Source organism: Zosterops lateralis (genome assembly GCF_965231275.1).
Source record: "Zosterops lateralis genome assembly, chromosome: 4".
In the NCBI taxonomy this organism is placed as follows: Eukaryota; Metazoa; Chordata; class Aves; order Passeriformes; family Zosteropidae; genus Zosterops; species Zosterops lateralis.
This window is the reverse complement of record NC_139765.1, coordinates 59978074-60001850: the sequence shown is the minus strand read 5'-3', so window position 1 is coordinate 60001850 and position 23777 is coordinate 59978074. Positions and strand designations below refer to the sequence as shown.

General features: G+C 36.6%; 1 protein-coding gene across 1 annotated transcript in view; it reads right to left on the bottom strand.

Moving 5' to 3' along the window:
• COG5 (component of oligomeric golgi complex 5) overlaps nt 1–23777 on the bottom strand; it is a 174064-nt gene that overhangs the window by 113785 nt on the left and 36502 nt on the right. The gene's annotated exons all lie outside the window — the stretch shown is intronic.

Below are 23777 nucleotides of genomic sequence, written 5' to 3'. Positions count from 1 at the left end.
CTCTATCAACAGATTCTAAGAGACAAGCTGCTAGATGAGCTGTAGTCTTGGCTATTAGCTTCCATGACTTGATTTTGCCCCCAGGTTAGCCAAGCTCCCAATAAGATCCAAGCTCCTTCCAACACAGGGTGTTGAGCCCAATGCATGGACAACTTGCAAAGCAGAAGCTCCATGGAGCAACAGTTTACAGTTTAGCAATATTATGAGCAACAAGGATTGTGACTATTGATATGTTCAATAATCCTCACTTTCCGTTTCTTTTCCATTAACTATAAAATAACTCCTAGAACTCATGGAAACATTTAGCAATCACTGCTTCCCATGGCAACTGAAACATGCACTGCATGGGGTGGCAGCTTTGGGCTGTGAAGCTGCCACCTGACAGTTTCATTCAGCACTTTTTGGGGCATGTAATGGGAGAAGCTGACTGTTCATTGTGTTCCTTTGCTCCTCCTGCAGCATTCATGATTCCATGTACCTCCATCATAACTGCCCCTCAGCCATTTTAAACTCATTTATAAGGGATGGCCACTGACAGCTGACTGGTACCTCCACCCTCACCCTATTGCAGGAGCGTTTGCCATGTATTCACTGGATAATCTTTGGGTTAGCAAGTAATGGATTTACCAAACACTACATAACTATGTCTCTGGCACAAGAACCCCAACAGAGAGTTACTGACAGACAGCAGAGCCAGCACAGTGCTGAGCCTGACCCCTGTGGGTACTTAATGACCCTAAACACCATGCAACAAAAGAAGTTTTAAGTTCTACCAACTGAGAAAAACAGCGAGTCTGTGACCATTCTATCAAGTAAAACTCTTGGTTCGCTTAATTGATTTTATGACCTTCTTTGCCATTTCATTTGCAAACTGAGGACCTGAAAAAAAGACCTTTTTGTTAGAAAAAAATAGACAAGGAAAGCATTGCAAGATGAACATTTGTAGAAAATCATGAAGTCTTGGGTATTTCAGGTACAGCTGCAAATTACTTTCTGTGTGTTGGGCCCTCTAAATAATAATTTAAAAAAAGTTAAAATAAAAGAAAAATCAGAAACAGCAGTTGGGGGAAAGTTGGAAGTCCTAAATTCATAAGTACATCACAGAGAGACACACGTAAGGTGCCTTGCTTTTGTGGCTGGAAATAGCCAGAAAGTAAAGAGCAGTAAGAGTTGCTCCAGGACATTGGTTCCACAAAACCAACTTTCACTAAAGCAGCCAGAGGCACCAGTAAGCAGACAGTCTCAGTATGAAGTTAGGCTTGACTGCGGTGTGCTTTAGGAGAGGAAGCAGTTTGGTTTTGGATGCTTGTGTACTTATTGGATTGCTGAAATGGTGAGAAAGTAGCAAACAGAAAGTACCAAAAGGGCTGTAAGGTCTAACTACTCCAAAAGCAAGACATGGCAGCACACTGTGGGTCAACGTTAGTCAGCAAAAAGCTTTTTTCAAGGCTTGAGAGCCTGAAATACTGAAAATTTCCAGCTACTGAGCATCTTAAATGAACATGGCTGTCTTGCAAGCACTGCAAATTGCTGCTTACAGCAGGGCTCCTCCCACTATATGAACCCTATTCCATCACTACTTTATAGCTCTTTCTGTTTTCTGATTCAATTAAAGTCATTGCAAGTAATTAAAAAGGCAAGATTAGTAGACTGCATTTCAGGAGACATTACACAGATCATATCTGTAAATAAAATGGCTTTTTAGGACTGGTTGAAGTAAAGGATCTCTGCAGAGGCTCCTGTTATCAGTGACCTTTGAGAGGCAAAGTCACCCATCAGATTGGCAGCCCTGGGTCCTCCTGTGATGGCCAGCACAGCCACCAGCAGGCGGCTGGGACAGGTCCCATGGACTTCAGCTCCTTCACTCTCCAAAAGCAAGCACTGAAGAGGGAATAAAGTTCTAGGACTACAAGAGTACAAGTACTCCAGATTTAACAAAACTTCCATTTCATTTACAGAAATGATCTAACCATGAAAAGTGTAGTCTCTGCAAGGCACTAACTTTAAAAATCTACCCATTTATGCTATCATATATGACAATTCAAAATTAAATGCATTTTGTAAGACATTTCAGTGACTGCTTGGAAGCAGCTATTGCTTCCTCTTTAAAGAAAAAAATATATTTTGATTATGTCATATTATGTTATGAAATAATTTCATAATTAGAGGGAAAAGCAAGTAAGCCCTATTTGTCACAAACTGGATAAAAACTGGACTTCAAAATGTCCAACCTTCTCAGAAAGCACAATTTCAAGTCTCATCTTCTAACTCTCCTGAAGATTCATTTTCAACCACAAAGTTAATTATGTTTGATCTGAATTCAGTGAGCAGTGTTAGGGATCAAGGCAAATTGCTGGAGTAAGGGGAAATCAGACAGGTCTTCAAAGTCATTCTAGGTAAGACAGAGCACTCCTTAGGAGCATAAGGCTTCAATAATAAAATTTTGTATTTGATAACAGGAAATAGGAAAATAATTTCATTGGCTCATTTAGAGAATACCAGTTTTCCATCATCTCATATATAAGTAGTGGCTTGTAAGAAGAAAGGAAAATAGAAGAGGGGTTGATGGGTAGGTATTTAAAAAGAATCACTCAAAGTTCATACACTACAAAAATGACGGAAAAATTCTGTATGAAGGCTGTTGCAAGGATAAAAATAAGTAGAACACAATTCTTGTCTTAGAAATAGAATGAGGCGAAAAAACTGAAATTGAGTATCAAAGGCCCTGCAGCAACTAAGAGGAGGGATGTCTGTGTGGGCTGACAGAGGGAATCATTTAAAGTTAATAAAATACACAAACCACCAGAAGTACATTCCTGAGAAAAGAAAAAACAGGAAAAGAAGAAAAACTCCTTGGCTGTTGATAAAGCAGAACATGTTAGAATACTTCTCCATGTTTCGTGTCTTTGAGGAGTCTAAGTACTGTTTGCACGTGTGTTCCTCATTCTACTTTCATTCTCCAAGTAACCACCCATGCTGCTGTGAGTTTCCCTCACCCTTTGCCCCATGTAAAACTGGAAAATATGGTGCATAGTCACAAAAGAGGAAGCAGAACATGGAATGTGGGAGAGACAGATCTAACCCCTCTTTCCTTCCCCAGAAAACAACAAAGGGAAGAATCATCAATAACAGAGTTAAGAGCTAAAAACTGAGTCAAGAAACCATGGCATAGTTCTGTTTCCAAATAACATTGGTATGCATGCTTTACTGTGTTTCTCTGAACTTATTCCTAAATTTCTACAGAATTCTTGCTCTGCACTCCTAACATTTTCAGAGTTCTGAAAGCTAAATGGGATCTATAAAGTTCAAGTTCCCAAACTTTATCATGATAATAACATCTGAAAATGTAGAAATATATAAAAGTAGGATGAGATTTTTCAATTCTACATTGCCACAAGCTAGCAATACGGTCATGGAGGCCTAGTACTGACTCTCCCTTTCCAGAGAACATGTAGCAGCTGAGACAGATCTTCAAAGATATTTTTTTTAAAAAAAAACGGAGATGGTGTGAGGAGTCTCGGCCTGGTAACAAAGCATGTTAGAGTATCCCCATTTTCAAGTGACATGCTTTATGGAGAAAGGTTAAGGAGCTGTTTTTCAGCTACATTTCTCTGACTGCCTCCCCCTGAAAGTGATTGCTGCTGGCTCCCCTCCAGCAAGGGCTTGAGAGGAATCAAACGATTCAGTGGTGAGAACTGCACAGAGAGCCTGCAGGCAGAGGTAAGACAGAGAGCATCTTAATGGGGAAAAAACTGCAGATCAGAGATTTCTCTCATCTAAAGGAAAACATACTGAAGACACTGAAGGGACTTAAGAATTACTGAACACTGGAGGATTAAATTACAGGATTCTCCTATCCCCTTTCACACAGTGAGGACAGGAAAAAAAAGAACCCCAAATCTGCATACACTTTTTACCAGCATTCCACAAAACTGCAGATCCAAAAAACTTCCAAACATCTCTTGTCAGAAGGATTTTGCTTTGCAAATGTGTTTAGAAATTGATAACTACCTGACTCATCTCCACCACAGAAGAGCTATTTAATGGTGTATTACTTGTCACCTGTTATCAACAATGTCCTTTGAACCCAGTTTGAGACTACAGAGCACAACATAAATCTGTCACAGCTTTTTGGCACTTCCTGCCAAGTACTTGCTCATACTCTGCAAAATTATGCAGACTATTAACCTTACATAAATTTTAAAAGTCTGGGTCTTCCCAAAGAACATGCAAAGGGCAGACTCATAAAAGCTCTTCAGAGCAGTGACCAGGACCAAAACAGACAAAGAAGAACCATTCAAACCACTACCTGAATTCAGGTACAGCACTGTTGTGCAATTCCTGCACAAGAAAATGTACTGAAAAAAGTACATGAAAAACAAAGGGTGCTGCAACACCTTAGTAACTCTACAAAAGCTCTCCTGGAAGGAGAGACATAAACCTTAAGTATCTCTGCTTCATCATCATAGCTGAGCATTTACAGAAAGGGAAAGTACAGAACTTTGTTGAGTCAGAAATAAATTAACCAGATAATCCTAAATATTTCAGTATGAAACAGCACATCAACCCTAACAAACTTTTTCTTTATCTACAGCACAAGGTTCCTAGAAGATTCAAAAGTAGTTATTGTAAAATTTATACTAAGTCAAATATTAATGTAAATATTTCTAAGAACTCTTAGCTTCTAGTTCCAATTTAATTATTTTATAGACTTACTTAATATGTTATTGCTTAATGTGCTTAAAATGTTTTGACTAGTTCAGTCAATGTTGAACAAGGAAAAAAAGAGCGCAAATGACTTAAGAAAACTGTTCTTCATCTGGAAACAGTATTCCAACACACAGTGATAGGTTTTCTGCCCATCTGTTAAACCAGCCCCATCAAATTGTTTTGAGGACAAAAAAAGGGAGACAAAAAAAACAAAAAAAGAGACAAGACTCACAGTATTCATCATGACTCACCCAGTATTTTTCACTAGCTTTCCTTACTAAAGTGCAACAACATTGATTCTACATTCTATCCTTAATATGTATTAAGTCCAGCTCTAGATTACAAACTTTTCTTATGCCAAAAAAGCCTAAGTGTAGAAAACCTAGCGCAATGTACCCCATTTCACTCCAGAGCTAACACAGACTGACTTTGCAAAAATGCATTTATACCATTAAGTGTCTGCTGAAAGGAGTATCTGGAAGAGCCATGGCAGCAAAACTCGTGCAAGGCAGCCCAGACTGAAGCTTCCCAGGCACCTCAGCACCGGGAGAGCACAAGGCCAGGGCATTGCAGCATGAGGCACTTCCCTGGATTTCCAGCTGGTGCCCAGAGCACGCACAGCCAGCTGAGGATTAAGAATGATGCTGTCACAGAAGTGCATGGGCTGCTGCTCAGCAAAAGTCTATTATAAGCAAGCTGATCTTCAGCACAGCTCACACTGCGATTAAACTGCTCTGCCGTGAATTAGTATTTCCCCAGTTTTCAGAATAAACAAGCAAACAAACAGAAAAAAAAAAAAACACAACAACAGAACTTCCAAATAAACTACTGAACAATACATGACATTTTGATATAGAGATACTGAGTGGGTGCATCTTTCTCAAGAAGGTCAAATCATTTAACATGGGACACTTGGCTATAACTTGGCTATAGACAGTTGCCCGGTGGTCCTGTAGATGAGCTATCCAGTAAATGAACCCAGTATGTTAAAACCAGTGTCACAGCAAGTGAAAATAATTCAAACTCTATTCAAATTGCTCCATTAAATGATTGTATAGGTCTCACAAAATGAAAGTACATTAAATAAGCAGAAAAGATCAATAAGACAAAGAAACAACTGCATATTGATCAAGGAACAAAACTGCAGATAATTGTCTGATGCTTCACCCCAATTCACTGCTTCACTCACACAGGAGGGCTCTTCTCCATGAATCCCCTACACCCTGTCCCTATACCAACTATACCAACTGCCACTCACTTTTGTTCTTCTCCCATCCTGTAAGTTTTTAAAATAGCACTAATACTTATATTAGATGTACAGTATTTCTACTGGTTTATGACATTAAGCCCTAATTTTAAATTCAAAAAGTAACAATAGGTGCTTGGTGGATGGATAAAGGATGGAATTTTAAAGTCAGCTTCTGACAGAAAGGGGATATTAGCTGCTAAAACAGCTAATGAAGTATAAAAGTTTAAAAAATACAGAATAAGAAAATCACAATATAAATTAGAGGTGTTTGGGAAAACGTTTTATCAAAATTTCTTCAACATATTATATTCACAAAAGACTTTCAGCTCAAATATGAAAATGGTTGGAAGGCTTAAGGACTCTGCAGATCTTGGAATCGAATAAACTCTACAAAGAGATAAAACAAAGATAAAACCATTCTTTTCATGAGAAAGCTGCTCTGACATTGACTCATCATTCCAGTTGCTCAGGAATTGTCTTCTGCATTTTACCTTTTACTTGGTTTTTAAAATTAAAATGTATTAAAAGGCCTACAGAATTCAATACTGTTAACACATTTATGCTTTATCAGACTTGTAACCTTATTTAAAAAATCATCTGAGTTTATCACCTTTTATTAAACTCCTTCCATTAGTAGCTACAGAAAATCAGTTATAAAGAATAACAAAAAGAAGGCGTAAACTTTGCTAGCAAAATGGCTGTGGTCAATTCTTGTCTCAGAGTCCACGCAAAATTAATTACTTTAATTTTCTCATCCACATTTAGAAAAATGTATTTAAAACCTTAACAGACACCATGGCAATCTCAATCCACAGAACGGAGATCATACCAATTGCTATGTGCAATGTCAAAGGAATGCTATAACAATAGAGATAAAGCATAAATTAATTGGCAAAACTTGTTTCCAGGAGTACTGCTTAGATTTCTGATTGTCCTTTTTACTTGTTATGTCCCATATTCAAAATCATTCTGTCATAAGCAAATATTCAACTGGTCCAGCTTATGAGTCATTCCATTTACTCAGTCTGCTCTGCCATAATGTCAGCTTTCTCCTACCCTTCTTTTGCTGAGTCTTCAGGGACCTCCACAGAAAGATAATAATTCAGACACCTACTTGTATATAATATGACCATAATACAGATTTTAAGAAAGGGAAGATACTGATCTGGCACCAGACCCCAGGTTTCTTGTCCTTCAGTTCCACATCAGTTTATGCTATCAGTTTTCATTTCAGCTGCCATTGCTCCCTCTCTTCCTTCCACATCTCCCAGCCATGTCATCTGCTCCCCACCTCTGCACACACACAAGCATTCTGCTGAAAATGACCCCAACAGCTTTCAGCCGCTGCTCAGCATCAGCTTCTCACTCCTCTGGATACACCTATAGAAGGAACAAGCACCTGTGCATGGTAAAGATGTAAGGAGAAAAGAATCACAGGATAACAATTAGTATCAGTTAACCAGAGATGGAAGTCAGCTTTAATCCACAGTGTGTAGAAAGCTTTACATTAAAGCAATAAGAAACAAAACTCTGTAAATTCTGTATCTGAATTTAAAGTTTTGGTTTGTACAGACATCAAGTTTTCACTATCTCACATAGCAACTAGCAACCTACTCTGATTTCCATTTACTCAATTACTCATTAGCACTAATCAGCACATGCCTTCAACATATAAAGAACATAATACACAAATTCTTTAGAGAACAGAGCTGAGCAATAAACTTGGAAAGAAAAAGTGTCAGATTATCTAGTATTGAGACAAGTATATTCAGTAAGGATAAATTCTTTGTGAGAAATTTTTTCAAATAGCAATTAGGCATGTTCAGATTATTCAGATAATACTTGTTACCAGCTTTTTTCAAATGTTCAATCACTGCCCTTCCCAAAAGAACTTGAGTGGATCCTATATATATTCATAGTAATTTACTCACTTAATTCAGCTGTTTGCTCATGTTTTAGAGGAAGAGGTATTGATTACTTGGCAAAGGAGAGGGATAATGATGGTGTCTTACAAGGCAGTGAAGAGCAGTGGTGACCAACCCCTGGAGCACTCCCAGTCTGCGGAGCAGTGATTAGCGCTCACGCCAAGCTCTCACCAGCCTGTGCCCAGTCCTACACTCAGCACTGAGGCTTTACCTGTCCCCGTAGCTGTGCAGGTTATTAAATTATCCAAGTGTGCAGATCTCATCAGGATTAGGCCTCCTGTGCTCCTAACTGCTCCTAAGAAACTATCCACTATTGATTCCAAGTATTGATCCAGTACATTTTAGCATGCCAGTTGCAGAGTAGAAAGAAAACCCAGCACTATCCCCTTCCCTGGGGAGCGTTTTTTTTTTGTTTGTTTTTTTGTTGTTTTTTTTTTTTTACATGTATAGCTTTACTTTCTCCAAGCAGATAAAAGCCCTTGCAAATCAGTAAGGGCTATGTTTGATAAATGTAAACATTACAGATAAGTATTCTGGTGAAATAATCTTCTTAAATTCTATAAAAATATATTATTCAACCAAAGAGGATTCCCTTCTCCACTCCAATTACACATAACTAACACAGGTGACTTTTTTTTTTTTTTACTCTAGTATTTTATTATGAGGGTGGAAGGGGACAGGGCAAAAGACTTCTATGGGGAACAGGTCAGGAATAACACTATTGGCCAAGGAGGTAAGTGCAAAGGCAAGAGAGCATGACAAACATCAGAACATGGCAGACAGGATGACAAGAAGAACATCAGGTAAATAGCAAACACCACCACCAAGAAACCTAATACAGAACTTCAAAAATTACGGTAGACACCCATTATAGAATAATTTTAATGAACTTGCAAAGACAGTATTTCAGACTAATTTAACCAAGGAAAACTAAATGAAATCTCCCTGAAATAAAATAGGCTATACAGATGGAAGTCTAGTACTGTGGGTTTTACCTTTGGGAGTTGCAGCCTGCACAAGATTCTATTCTTTCATTACAAATCTGTTGTGTGGGGGGCGGAGGAGGAGTAACTGTGTTACAGGGATAAAAAGAATAGCACAATTGTTGTAAGAACATCTAGTTTTCTTCATGTATTTCTATCCATCACAATCCATCCTGAACTTCACATCTATTTTTTCTCATTACCCTACCCTATACTATGTCAGTAAAGGATATTTTAATGCTGGGGGGGAAGCACTCCATAAATAAAAGTCCCTGAACAGGACATCACAAATTCATTAGTGAAGATCATTAAACAGGGTTCATTTTAAGCAAACAGAGAAAACAAAGAGAGCTGATCAAGCTCCATCAGGAGAGTGAGGAGGACTGGCAGGAATAGCAGCTGTGCTCGAGCTCAGATTGGATTCGTGTTGGCAGAACTGTGAAATAAAGCCTGCAACATACTGTGCTTTTACGAATCCTGCTTTCCTAATAAAAGGCATCCAAGGAATTTAATGCTTATGTTTTGCCTTTCCTAGTCTGTTTTACTTAGGACGGTTTCTATACAACTAAATTTATGAAAGTTCAAGATGCAATTATTTAGACATGCTGCTCCTTCTAACGGTGCCCTCTAACACACACTAACACAGCCTCATTCATCTGAGTATCTCCAAGTGCTTCATAAATGCCAATTGAACAGATGCCATGAATCTGAAAAACATTACTGCTGGAAAATTTTCTGCTATCTGACTTGGTTAGAATGAGATGTTTTATTATACAGTAGAAAAGGTCAGTGCAAGGAGAAGAGTCTAGTTTAAGCTATACATTTAACAGCATTTTTCCTGTATCAATTTTAATAATACATTTTTCACAGTCAATTATGCAAGAGTCAAGTTCCTCCCTTACCATGGAAAAAAACCTGCTAAAAATGAAATAAGAAGACCAAAAAGTTTCTTAAGAACAAATTTAAAAACAAAAAATTATGTGAAATATATACAAAAACCTAAACTTGAGACAAATACAGAGGTATATGAAAGACACACAAATAAAAAAGAAATCCTTAGTTTCAAAGATATGTGAAAACATACATTTAGGATCACATTTAATAGAAATTTATGCATATTATGTACCCTGGCCAAATGCAAAAACATAAGTCATTTTATTTCATTAAATCTCTAATTTCTGTGCATAGAATACAAAAAAGGAGGAAAAACCTAAAGAAAGAAAGGATGGAGAAATGTGTAGGAAGATCTCAAAGTACATAAATATAGTGTTGTTCTTTGTGTTCCCATGTAGAAAGTACAAAAGTGGGTCACCTATTATACATTACAACAGAGCAATATAAACCAACTTCTTCTGACTACCTTGGTAGGGGGAATGTTTTTGAGTATAACATTACATAATACATTGGTGCAACTACCTCAACCTGCTTTAAATAAGTAACACTTCAGAATTTGTGAAACTGATGAACCAAAACTTTCACAGCTCAGATTTTCAAACCTGAAACTGGGGCTAGGGACAGAAGCTCAAGTCCATAAACTTGAAGATTTTGATTTTCTGAGCAAGAATTCAGAGAACTTCTCTAAGAGTGGGATCACTGCAGTTGTGCCTTCTCCAGTGGGATCACTTATGCAGGGAAACTGAGCAGCATAACTATTTTCCTTCCACAGGTATGTATACCAGTCCTTTTGTTCCATTTACCCTCTTTCTGAACCAACCTCATAACCCCGATTTCTGTGCTACTATAGAACAGCAAACTATTATTTTATAAATCAAGCTTCAGATCAAAAGGAAGAAGAAAGTGTCATTCACTGCAATTCAGAGGCAGGTGAAAGGGCTGCAGTGTAATGTTCCAAGACAGAATTGCCTTTTCTTTGTGCTTTTCTTTGTTCTGCCTAAGCAAGCTGCCAATTTATTTAATCCATCCATGAATGAAGGTAAAATGGATTTGTCCAAGATGACACATATTTATAAAGTAGAAACTGAAAGACATCTTTGCCTGTTGAAATCCCTTAAAGACTAGAAATAAACTTCTACAGACCTAAAAATGCTCTAATTGGTTCAAAATCCAGCCCATTTTTTTCAGTCTGAAATTTACATCACTCTTCTCAGAACTCAATGCGTAACTATTCTAACTTCTAATGTGGCATAACAGTATGATAGAAACTTTAAATAAACATACAGAAAATCCTACCATCCATAAATCTGTTTTATTCACATGTTTAGCAATCACCAATAAGAAAATATTTAGAATTTTACTAAAGGAAACCAAGATGGTGCTTTACATTTCACCAGAGGTAGATGTCTGTGCCTTGGTAATACAGATAGGAGCAGTATTTATTGTATTCACAATGGCAGAATTATAATTTTGTCTCTCATATTACCATGATCAACTACAAAAGCAGTTTTGTTATAATAAGCACCAGCTGAAGGCAGACACAAGTGAATTCATTCCAGTAATTATGGGAACTAGTGCATTAATTGATATTTTTTAATGTATCTAAGATAATATCTAGATTACAAACAGAAAGGAGAGCATTAGTTCAACACCATTTCTTCAATCATGCTTACTTTAATATAAGTTCAAGCAAGTAATCTTAAAGAGAGCCTGAGAAGATACAATTTTTCCAATCATTTAAAAACCATGCACAACTACAAACAATGGTCTAAACTCAGAGGTTTCCTTCTTCGAGTATGAGTAAAATATTACTCTGTAGGCAATGATGAAGGACCAGTCTATGTTTCAAAAAGGTTACTATTTAATAAATAATGAAAGGATTTTTTTGTGTTTCACATACTGTTATTTTTTTCAATCCATTGTAATTGTAAAACATCCTTTGAGCAGTGGCAGTTTTTTCCTTGCTGCCATTTTCTGCACAAAGGTGATGGGGTACCATGGAGACTTGTATATTTTATTTTTATTAAGAGAGAATTCCTTAAAATTAGTTTTAGTATATTCTGTTTAAAATCTTGTCTTGAAATTGCAGTATTTGAGCCTATCCAGATTATGTTTTTCACAGTAATTTTTCCTCCGGTCTTTAAAGTTATCAATATTTACACAGCCAATGATGCTCAGCTTTAAACAGTTAAGGAAAGGAAAACACCATATTCAGATGCAATTGCCACAGCACTTTCTTGTGATATTTAAAAACGCAATTGATGCATGAAGCTTGGAAGCTAAATCACTTTCCCTACTGCTGTTCAATCATCATGCAAGGTTGCAGTTTGTAAAATTGCTCACAAACCACAGAGACTCTATTTTTTAAATAACTTTTAGAAGGTAGCACTTGTCTACAGTTCCCATCTTAAGATCTCACAGCATTTTGGCTACCATTTTAAGCATTTTTATAAAGGGAAGTAGTTGAATACAAAGTAACTTGTCTGAGAAACAAAATTTGCACTTAAACCCAGCTAGCGCACAATCCCATGAACAGTGTTGTAACAAAAATACCATTTTTGTCTCCTACCTAATAGCACTCTGTGACTTTGTCCAGTGTTTCATCCATTCCCAGCTGATTAATTACTTTTGCCCCAGTTTTTGTTTTGTTTGTTTGGGTTTTTTTTTTTTGTTTGTTTGTTTGTTTTTTTTCCCCCTTTGACTTATTTCTACCCATGGGTAGAAATGGAGAGAAACTGGAAGAAGTGAAGAACTTTCTCACATCTTCAACTATAAATATGTAATTTCTTTAAACTTTAGGAATTTGCTTGGTTAAACAAAGGAAAACCCAAATCATGAACAATTTCTCCACTGAAAAGGTGATCAGACATTGGAATAGGCTGCCCAAGGAGGTGGTAAAATCACAAGCCCTGGAAGTGCTGAAGAAACAACCGGACATGGGCACTTGGTGCTATGGTTTAGTTGGCACAGTAAATGTATGGTCAAAGGTTGAACTTGATGACCTTGGAGGCCTTTCCCAACTTCAATGATTCTACGATTCTAATAAAAATATAAAAGAAGACAGAAATGCTATTACTTCTTTTGTACAAAAATCTAAATTTTATCAGAGATGGAGATTTTAAGTAGATGTATCATAGTAGATCTATGTTCATCTTTTCTCCTTCCCAATGTCCACACAGATAATAATACTACTTCTGAAAGTTTCAAGCAGAATAAATGTTGAAAGAAATGCTTTTGTTAAATGGAAGTGAGGGGGAAAAATTATCTCCATTGTCAAAATTAATAAAACCATGGACAAAATGTCCATTCAAACTACAGATAAAACTGATTTTTCCATTGTTATTGCAGCAGGCCCACGCTTGGAAAAAAAGGTTATTTTGGAAAGCCTCTGGGTTAAGGGTACATTTCCTCAAATTCACCATTCTCTCTTGGTACCTTTGCAGAAGCAGGATTCCACTTTGAAGAAAACCCTATGCATTGGAGAATCACCATTTAAAGAATTTAACAATTACATTGTTGCTGTTGCCAGAAACAGTGTAATTCACAGAACTTCAACAAATCAAGTAATTTTTATAACCATTTAATACTTTTTATATACACACATTCATACAAAATATAACTGGTACATCTCTGACAGGAGTTTTAGAATAAGTACTCTGTACACAGTGTTCAGCTGAACACGTCAACCTCACGTGGAGCTTGTCAGTGGCAGTGGTGACAGCAGTTTTAATCAAGTTGAGCAACAACAGATTTCCTCAAGGGCACCAAGAGCTGTCTTGTGCCAGCTGAGTCAGCACCCCAAAATCCCAGGTTTGGTAGAGGACCTGGAACAGTGCTGAGAATGCCTTGGGTGGTGGACACAGCAGGCATTTTGAGTAGCCCTCTATCAGCTAAACTGAACAGCAAAGATTTGGACACAGTAATTTAAACTATTTGGATATGATTTTCTTCTCCCAGAAGAAGCCTAACAGAATTTCCTCACTTAAAGTTCAAATATCATTCAAATATCAAAACAAATAAACAAATTACTAACTCAGTAATCTCAAAAGCCAAAGCACAGAAAGCCAAAAGAAATATTTTTTTTCTGTTCAGAGGGTAAAACAATAGCTGCCTGGCTGCTTTCTTGAGCCTCTGTCAAAGAATAGGCTGACCAAATCTGTGACCTGCTCACACTGTTCACTGCTTTGATATCTAACAAGCCCTTACTAGATAACAGTAATCAATGGAAACATTAATCTGTGAATGTGTAATATTTGTGAAAAGAGAAACCAACATCTTGCATTATTTTGCAGGTACTAAAATTACTTAAAAATAATAAAAGCTCAAGCTATAAAACTCAGCAACATTCACGTTCATTTCTAACTGCTACTATTATAACACCATGTTAGTAACCAATAATGCTATCCTAGAGTGGAATATTGCTGCCAATTTTACAAGAAAAAACATAAAAATGTTTTTCCAGAATTAAAACTGCATTTCCTTCCATTTATTTATTCATTCATTCAACAGATGCATTAGCCAAGACTCTGCACAAAACCAGAATATTAAATTATATCAGCTGGATGTATTTCTAAAAAGAATCTAAAAAATTAAAAAGATTAGTGATTTGGTGAATTCATTTTTTCAGTATCTACATCTAGCAGCTCTCACCAATCTTTAAATATACTTTGAAAATATAGATGCTTTCAGGCAAGCACAGAAAGAGAAAAATAAACTTTGCATCATAATCAGAGATTTAAACAAGATTTAAAATTACAGATTAGCAATTTTATGTGGATTCTCTACAATCCACAGTTCCCTCTGCAACTGCTGGTTCATGGAATTTTTGGGATCAATCCCATTTCCATTCTCAATTCCTTGTATTGTGGACCAAATCTATTCAAGGCAATTTTGTGCCCAGCTGATCACAGCACGCCATTCAGCCAACTGCAATACACGGCAATCGTACCCAATAGAATCATATTGTGGTACCAAAGTCAAGAAATATTGATATTGCTGAAGAATTTTTTCGAAACACCCAAAACTCAAAGCAAGGTTACAAGTCAAGCTCTTAGCAGTTTCATACAAAAGCAACCATGAAATTCAACACTCAACATTCTCTATTTATAGCAAAAGATCATTAAGAAAATGAAGAAAGCCTGTATAAATAAATCTGAAGAGTAGCTCAGTCACCCTTGCAGCAATTCTCCCAATTTCCCTGTCCTTGCATGTGACTCCTTTAGTTCTCATCAAATATTCATGCGACTAACTCCATGCCTGGCTCATCCTCAATAGGCGTCTTCTCTTCTTCCTTCTGACACATCACACACACATAAAGGTGGCACTGGGAAGGATAAGAGAAGGGGAAATGCACCAATACAAGGCACCTAATATATAAATGACAATTTCTTTTCAGTATGGCACAACCAAAAGTACCACACATTATGTCCAGTTTGTTCTACTCATAATATTGATTTGGTTAACTGTTGTTAAATTGCATGGTACTGCTTGTTATAGGTTTTATTTATGAAGAATCTTTACACTTAATTTAACTTCCTAGTTGATGTTGGAAGCAACAACTTCTCAGTGTCAAATTACAGGTGAAATATTCTCCAAACACAGTTTTGCATTTTTGTCCTGTGTTTAACAATAATGCATGTTGCAAGGCGTGTTTCCTTAGAGATGGGGGGGTGTTTAATTTTGAAAAGATGGATGATGAAGCAGAGAGTGTTTCTATAGTGTTTCATCAATACATTTTTTAAAATCTCATTAATTATTTGCATCTTCTGAAAGTTTGTTTTGCTCCCCCACCCCTCTTCCAATGCAGTTGAGGGCTTAAAGCAATTTAGATAGAAGTAAAGTTAGCACAAGAAATAATTTATATTCTGACTTTGCCAATACATTACTTTACTTTTGAAAAAAAAAAAAGTATGTCTTGAGAGATAGATACATGAACTATTTTTTCCACTCAAAACCTCAATTCTCTCCTTATTACTCCAAAGCATTTCCTTGGTTTAATTTTGTCAAGTCTAGTTAGTCATTAAAAATCTGTGCTTAAAGATCTGCAAAGAGAATAAATGTGTTGAATTTCTACAGTCCATGCATTCTTCAAAAAGAAATTGATCTTGTATTACAGAGACTGGACAGATTAATGAAATACAGACAGCTTTTCCAGATCTGCACTAGGCATCTAGGACATAACCAAACTGTTTTTCTACAAAACACAATAATGTGAACAGAAACTATGAAGCAGATACAGGATGCTCAGGCATTGTGGTCATGGACATTGCAGAAGAAGCTAAAATCCTTAGTTTAAGTGTTAATCCATACTCTCTAACTGTCCATATAAATTTGCTCTAGATTAAGGGTGCTGAATACAAACTAAAACTCTGTCTAGTATCAATCTTTATTGCCCCAAAGTACACTGTAGTAGCTGCTTTGTTTAGAGACTTCAAGATCACTGAGAGTGGCTTTTATACTCTCACAAATGCTACCATCACAGCCTGTAACCTGACAGTCCAAGGTGCAAAACCACTGGAAAATCAAACAGCATTGGAAAATCCCTGTTGAAGTACTCTACCCTAGACCTGAATTGCTTATTGAGATAATGCCAGCTTCAAGATTTTGGAGTGGGAGTACTAAACAGGGTATTAGCAAGTGCCCAATAAACAGGTAGATGCCTTGCATTTTTTGATGGTGGCAAACAAAATAGGTTTCTGCCGAATATATAAAAAATTTGCAGGTAAAAAAGAACCAACTGCCCTGGGGGGAACAGAAAGCCCTGAGTTTTCCTTTTACTTCAACAGCAGGGCAGCAGAAAAGGTATTACAACATAAAGCAACTTCAAAGAAATACATTTCAAGCCTAACAACCAGAAAGTTTAAAATAGTAACCACTTTCAAAGGGCAGGCTCTCCTTTCCTTTCATTCTTTCCTTGCATTAAAAATAATTTGCTTGATTAGTAAGATAAAATAATGTTCTCCATATCCAGCTGTCTCTCAGGGGGAATAAATTCTCACTGGGTACCATATCTACTGTGGAAAGAATGAGAACTAGAAAAGACCTCTACTTGTGTCAGAACATCAATTTCTCTTTTAGAAAGACAGCACAGTAACAGGCAGTCAGTATGTAATAACTCACATGGTTTTCCTGTTGATGGGTTGTTGCTGTTGCTATTCTCCGTCTTCCACATTTCCTCCAGGAGCTCCTAACCCAAGGTATCATTTTGCAAAGCTGCTAGCCTACCTAGTAATAGTGAAACTTCTCACTTTGAAAGGTACCAGAAAACCCTAATGTACACAGCATTTTTCCTTTTTCCTATTCCAACTACACTTCATAGCTCCTATCACTGCAACTCATGCTACCTATATGTTTTAATTGATTATGTAGATCATCAGAGAAGGCTGCTGAAGAATTTGATACGTTTTTTTTCCACAAACCTGTATTTGCTCATCATCCATCAGTGAAATAAAAATGTCTTGAACAACTGTTTTAAAATTTCCCAGATTTTATTAGTAAAAAAACCCCTTAGGCTTCAAGCCTAATGACTGCAAAGCCAATTCCAGGCATCAACCACATACAATGCTAAACAGTATTCCCTTCCTCAGACATACCACTGACACCACTGCTCTCAGCCTTCTCCCAAAAAACAGCAAATGAAAGCATTTTTCATACAAGCTGTGGTTTGCTTCAGTATTACAGTAAGTGATTTCAAAGACAACAATTATGCAGTGAGGTTAAAAATACTTTAGAAGATGGAAAAAAACTGAAACTATGGTTTTAGGCACAAAAATCCTTGATATTTAAAAGCTTCACAGACAAAATTAGTTCTTCATATGCCTGCGTATGCATGCATTTTAGCACAGTTTAGTTATTTATTTTAGATTCTACAGCTAAAATATATATTTTTTTAAAAAACCCAAGAAAATATGAAAGGGTTTAAATTCCTCTTTCATTTATCCAGTTAAGAAAGTAAGAGATGTTTTTCAATAATCAATAAAAAAAATTAAACTATATTATGGATACAAATTATGAAAATGAATGAACCCAAACAACATAGGAAGAACGAAAATAAACTGAATATGATATCAACACAAATCTAAATTTAGATCACCATGCACATCAATCAAATGAATATTTTTTTAGTAGAGGAAATGTGAAGTCAACACACTTGCACTAAATTAGTTCCATTTCCATATTATTATGCATTTATCATTATAGCTTATTACTTTTAAACTTCTCTCACATGTCTTTTTATGGCACTACATAAACAGATTTTTATCCATTTCCCTGAACGATCTTGTAAAAACAACTGAAGTACCAAGGTGGCAATGAAGGGACAACCGAGTAATTTATAATTTAAAAAATCCGACAAGAAAACATCCTGCGTATAATTTTTCAGATTTTGAGAATTTAATATGTGGAATATCAGCACTGTCAGACTGATGTGGAGAACTTCCTACATTTGAACTGAACACAGAGGCTGACATTATTTTAATTGCTTACATCAGGTAATCACAACAAGGCGGGGAATCTAACTATTGTCCTTAGGTTTTATTTTGTTGTCTGAAGAAGGTAAAGTATGTTCCTGTCACATGCAGAGTTACTGTGTGTGGTCACTGAACTTTGATTTTAAGGGTAGCAAGCCTACTGGATCCTTTTCACACACGTTTTGTAGTGCTTCCAAACTGATCAGCCAAGCAGCTACCTGAGCGAGCCTGACACATATAAAGTCATCCTAGTGGTAATCCTTACACTGTTGTGTTAGCCTTAAAAAAATTAAAGGGATATGACAGGTGATACCTATTCATGTTGTGTTCACTCTTTATTTACCGTGCAATTAAAATCCTAAGATTTGTCTCTTAATTTCAGCTAGAACAATGCTCACTACTAGGTACACCATGTGAAAACTTTGTCTTAAGAGACAATGGTACCACCTTTCTAGCTTACAAAATTACTAGAAACAAAGTCTATCCAAGATCTCTGCTGAATAAACAACTCTAGAGAAAATCTTCCTGTTTTCTCATTTTGTTTTAAATTAGCAATTCTACTTAAAGGATATTACAGCAGGAAGGTGTGTAACCAAACTCCTGCATCAGGAGATTGTAACAGGGCAGGTAGTGCTGCTCCTGCTGCTGTCCATCCCGCATATCTGGCTATGCATGACTTTCACAACAAGGATATCTGATGGAGAATCCTGAACCAGATCCTAAAGTTTCAACCCCGCATGTTAACTTCAGCTGCCTCCCAATCCAAAGCAACATAATCAGCCAGGCAGAACATTTCCTGACATGTCTACACTGAGGCTGCTGTGCAATGCACAAACACAGAGCTGCCAGGAGCTGGGACTTGGAGGTGCTGGACAACACAGCCACCCAACAGCAGGGAACAGCACTGAAAAATTCCTCCCACGTACAAAATATCTTCATGAAAGAAAGGTAAGCAATCCCATGGCACTTCAAACCACAAGACAGTATTTCCTCATTCTACAGCCACACAGCATCAGGACTGCAGCTCCAGAACGTTTCAGCTACTATGCTAAACCACTTTGCAGCTTTGGGAATGAACGTTCTTTCAGTCCTGCTTTCACAAGGCTCACACAATGCAAGCAGGTGCCTTTTTTATTTGTATGTTCAAAGCAATACAAAAGATACAATGTCAGAATTCCAAAAGCCTTTCCATAATAATGAAAATCCTCACTAAAATTCAGTAACAATTACCGACTTGGAACTAAGAATATTTTACAAAAGCAGAAACCTCTGAAGTTCTCAGAATAGTCAAAGCAAAATTTTAATGAAGGAGAAACCAAATTTATGGCAATATTACAATTTTTAAAGAAAAATGAAAAAATATCTTGAAATTTCTAGTCACTAATTAAACTTCTGCCAAAAACTACTACAACATACAGCACCACTCATGAATATTTATACTAGAGCACAAACCACCTCAATGGAGAAAAGCTGTAATGAGACTGATGTTACTTAAATTACTATTAAATTTACCAGCCATACTTCCCTCCTGAGCATAACCGATGCTGCTTTTTTGGTTTTTTTTGCTTTACACTAAAACACTTAAATAATTGTGCAATAATGCACGAGGACCATGATTTAGCTGTACCACTTGACCAAATTTATTGTTATGATACAAAAAGGATACCTTCCCTACGAAAGAATGATAGCCAGCAACTGTTTTGCAATTCTTTGGTATCACCTCATTGTGCAAAACTAAAACAAGATATCTTTTTGGTATTAATAGCTAAAGGGCATTTGCTAACTTACATATTTCCTCATGAGTACAGAACCTTCCAGTGCTGAAAAGGTCAACAGTTGTTCTAACATGGAATACTACTGAACAAATAACCCATGCCTAATAGTTATACAAACCCAAAAGAATCTTAAGACATTCTTATTCCATGGCAAAACTAGTTAATTTTTCCCTACTTAAGCTGCTATTCTATCATTAATGCTGAATCTTGAAAATTAATATGTACACATTATATATAAAAGTACATAAACATGTAATATATATATATTATTGTATTATATATATATCATTTATATATAATCTATTCTATATGTATTGAAAAATACTTGTCTCTGTGCTGCTTCCAGAGGTCTACATCTTTGCAAATACAAGAGGAAGCACAGTGAAATAACATACTATTAATCTGGAAAATCCAGATTTTTCCAGGGATGTAATTCTACCGTGGTGGAACCAAAATCAACAGTGTCCCATGTACAGGACTGTTTTCTGTCAAAGGAAACATGAATGTTAGAAAAGTGGAAAAACACCTTTGCAAAACCCAACCTAAGTAAGTCATTATAAAAATAACGAAACAAAGCAAGACGGCAATCAACAATAATGGAGATGAGAAAATAAACTTTACAGGTAAGATGCTAAATGGAAAACTAATTTTTTGGATGCTAGTCCTTGCTGCAGAAAAGGAATAATAGCCTTACAACAGTTCTCTATAGATACAAGAAATAAGAATAAAATACTTGAGCCAAAAGAAAGGAAAGACCATGCTACCATCTGAGTCAGAATGGTACTATCTACAAATTCTAACAGAATTTTTGTCATCTATTCAGTATATCACTCTTAAATAATAATAAAAACCTTTATTACTAGATCTTGTGTATGGATCAGGGGTCCAAATTTACATAAAAGCATGCTACAGCATGATCCAGACCAGCAAGCTGTAATTTCAGTATCAGATAGAAAGCAGAACACATTTACAAATTCAGCACAACAAGGGCACATCACTACAACTCCCAAACTCAAACAGATATTATCCATTGCTTATATTTCCTTGATAGTATAGAAGTTACTGGACTTTCAACAATATTCTAACAAAGTTCTTTGCAACTGACTACTGAGGAAACTGAGATACAACAAGGTAAGAAACAATTTTAGATATAGATCCAAGCTGCTAAAACAGATACAAATTACAAAATATTGAGAAGAACTAGGTTAGAACTGGGCACGACACTCCTTAGAGTAGGTAAATGAAAGGTACAGAGGAGCTACCTAGCTGGAACTATGCAGATGCACCATGTAAATAATGCTGAACAACAATCCCAGGGCAGGATATTCGAAACCACCCAATATTAATTTTCTAAAGTAACTTGAGTTCTAAAGACACTATCTGGCACTAAAAAAATCGTATGAGTTAGGATCTCAAATCTCTTGCTAATAGGAAAACAGATGACATTTTTAGACACAGAAGCAGTAAAATTCTAAGTGTTCACTAAATGAGCAGCAAGATTCAGACTAGGAAAAAAGATGTGCAGTACAAAGAAAGAAAGTGTTGCTGAAGCATTCAGAATGAAAAAAAGAATAATTCAGACAACAAGGGAAGTGAGCAGACACCGTCTCACAACTGTGCCAATAAAGATCTGCAGGAAGATCCATGACATCTGGATGTTAAAATACTCTACAGTAGGTTTATGTAAAGTTAAACTCTAAAACACATTAAAAGAATTTTAAAGCTCCAAAATCAAGGACTGTGATAGAAAAACAAAAGAACTGGGTACTTCATTTGGCCTTACTAGACCTTTTGAGTCTAATGAGTCTTTTTAAACAAACTAAGCTTATTTACAACACTGCAGTTCAAGAAACTGATTCAGGGTGATGTTATAAACTCCAGAGCAGAGCTTTGACCTTCAGATCTAGAGATGACCTACCACTCTTTGGGAATGCAATTATGGTCAATTTTGGGACACTACTTCCTCTGTGTAGAAGGTAAGACAGTAGACAGAAGATGGAAGAGGACCAAGAAACACACCACAGCTTGCAAACTACTGGACTTCCTATCAGCAAAACAGAAAAATATATCTCACATACAGCTATGACTCCTGAATTTAATTCAGAAGTACTACAGGGGTGTATGTTATGGCAATTGCCATTATCTCTACCCCTGTGCACCCAGTGTCTCCTTATATGAACATATCTCTACAACCTGGTTCAAGCTCCTGCCTCCTTGCATTTCTTTTCCCCTCACATCAGACCCAGCAGCCTCAACCCTTCAGAGGGTATTCTCTGTTACCATCTGGATCTCACTCTCCCCTTGCATTGCCATTCTCAATCCTAAGAGCCTTCATCATCAGTCTCCTGGTTTAGGACTCCTGCTGTTCCCTGATACTTCTAACCTTCTCATTACCTTTTCACACCACTTTTCATTATCCTAAAAGCCAAAATATCAGTCAAATTCTTTCTCCCATCTGTACTGATATAGAAACAGGTATAAGAACAGCACATTTTCTGTTTATGCTGGGTGCCTGCACATGGCTCTTTTTGCCCACTCTTCCCTATCTACCCTTTGAGGATGAAGTCATCTGTTCACACCATCTTAACTAGCATCTGCACAGCAATGGCTTATAAGCATGTCTATCCATCCACCTACTCCTGATTGCCTCCATATGGTACTGCTTCTTTTCCTGAATTTGTCTCCAGAAAACTTAAGCTTAATATATGTTCACAACTCAGCTCCTTATCACTCCTTTCAAACACTTCTTGCAGATAAAACTTCTGCCAATATCACCTCCTGTCATATAGGTAGTCTTTTGTGACCCCTTTGCCTGCATTTGAACCATATATTCATGGTATATCCAAAATCCTGTTACAATCTTCCTCCGTGCATACATCTTTTTCTAACAGTACAGCTCATCCAATACCTCCATCTTTGTTCAGGCACACATTGAAGAATTAAAAAGGGAGATGGAGATTCATCTGTTTAAATTTAGACAGGCTTCCTTACTTATCCTTAGTCATACTGAAAGTGAAGCAAGTAAATCTCTTTAATATATTAGTATTTATGCTTTCATTTCAGGAATCCTCTTTATCACATCACCCTTAAGAGCTATGCTGGTATCACTGGTTTCAAGCTCTTGGGAGGCAGATGATACAGAAACAGCTCAAAGGGCTCAATCAGCTGCTACTCAGCAGAGCCAGCTGGTACCTACTGATCTCTGTTCAAAGTTTCTGCAATCTTTATTTACATGGTTTCTGAATGCAAAGGAGTGTGGAACAGGAAGCATGCTAGATGGATATGAAGCCATTATAAAAAATAAATAAAGCATGCTGTTACCTAAAGATAAATAATATATTTGATGTCTGGCCATCAGAAAAAGTAAAAAAAAAAAGAAATAAAGACAGCTGAGGTACACAATTCTGTATTTGCATTAACAGCCTAAAACCAGAGGACCCCATCAAAATTTGACCCAAACTACCATCTTAACACAGTTACTTATGTAAGAACTCTATTTTAACATTTAGTACTCTATCACGCTTTACAAAAAAACCCTTAAAAGTATTTTAAATCATGGTGAAAAAAAGCCCCACACTCATATAAACTATCTATAGGGCATTTTATACTCAGATATTTTTAAACTATTTGTTTCAGCAAACCAATATTGAAAAATATTATTTTGGGGTGTATACTGAAATTATTTCCGAGGTTTATTTAGCACCAGTATTAATTAAAACAGGTATTGCGTTCCACTTCTCATTATGCGGTTGTGAGCATTGCTTATACTGATA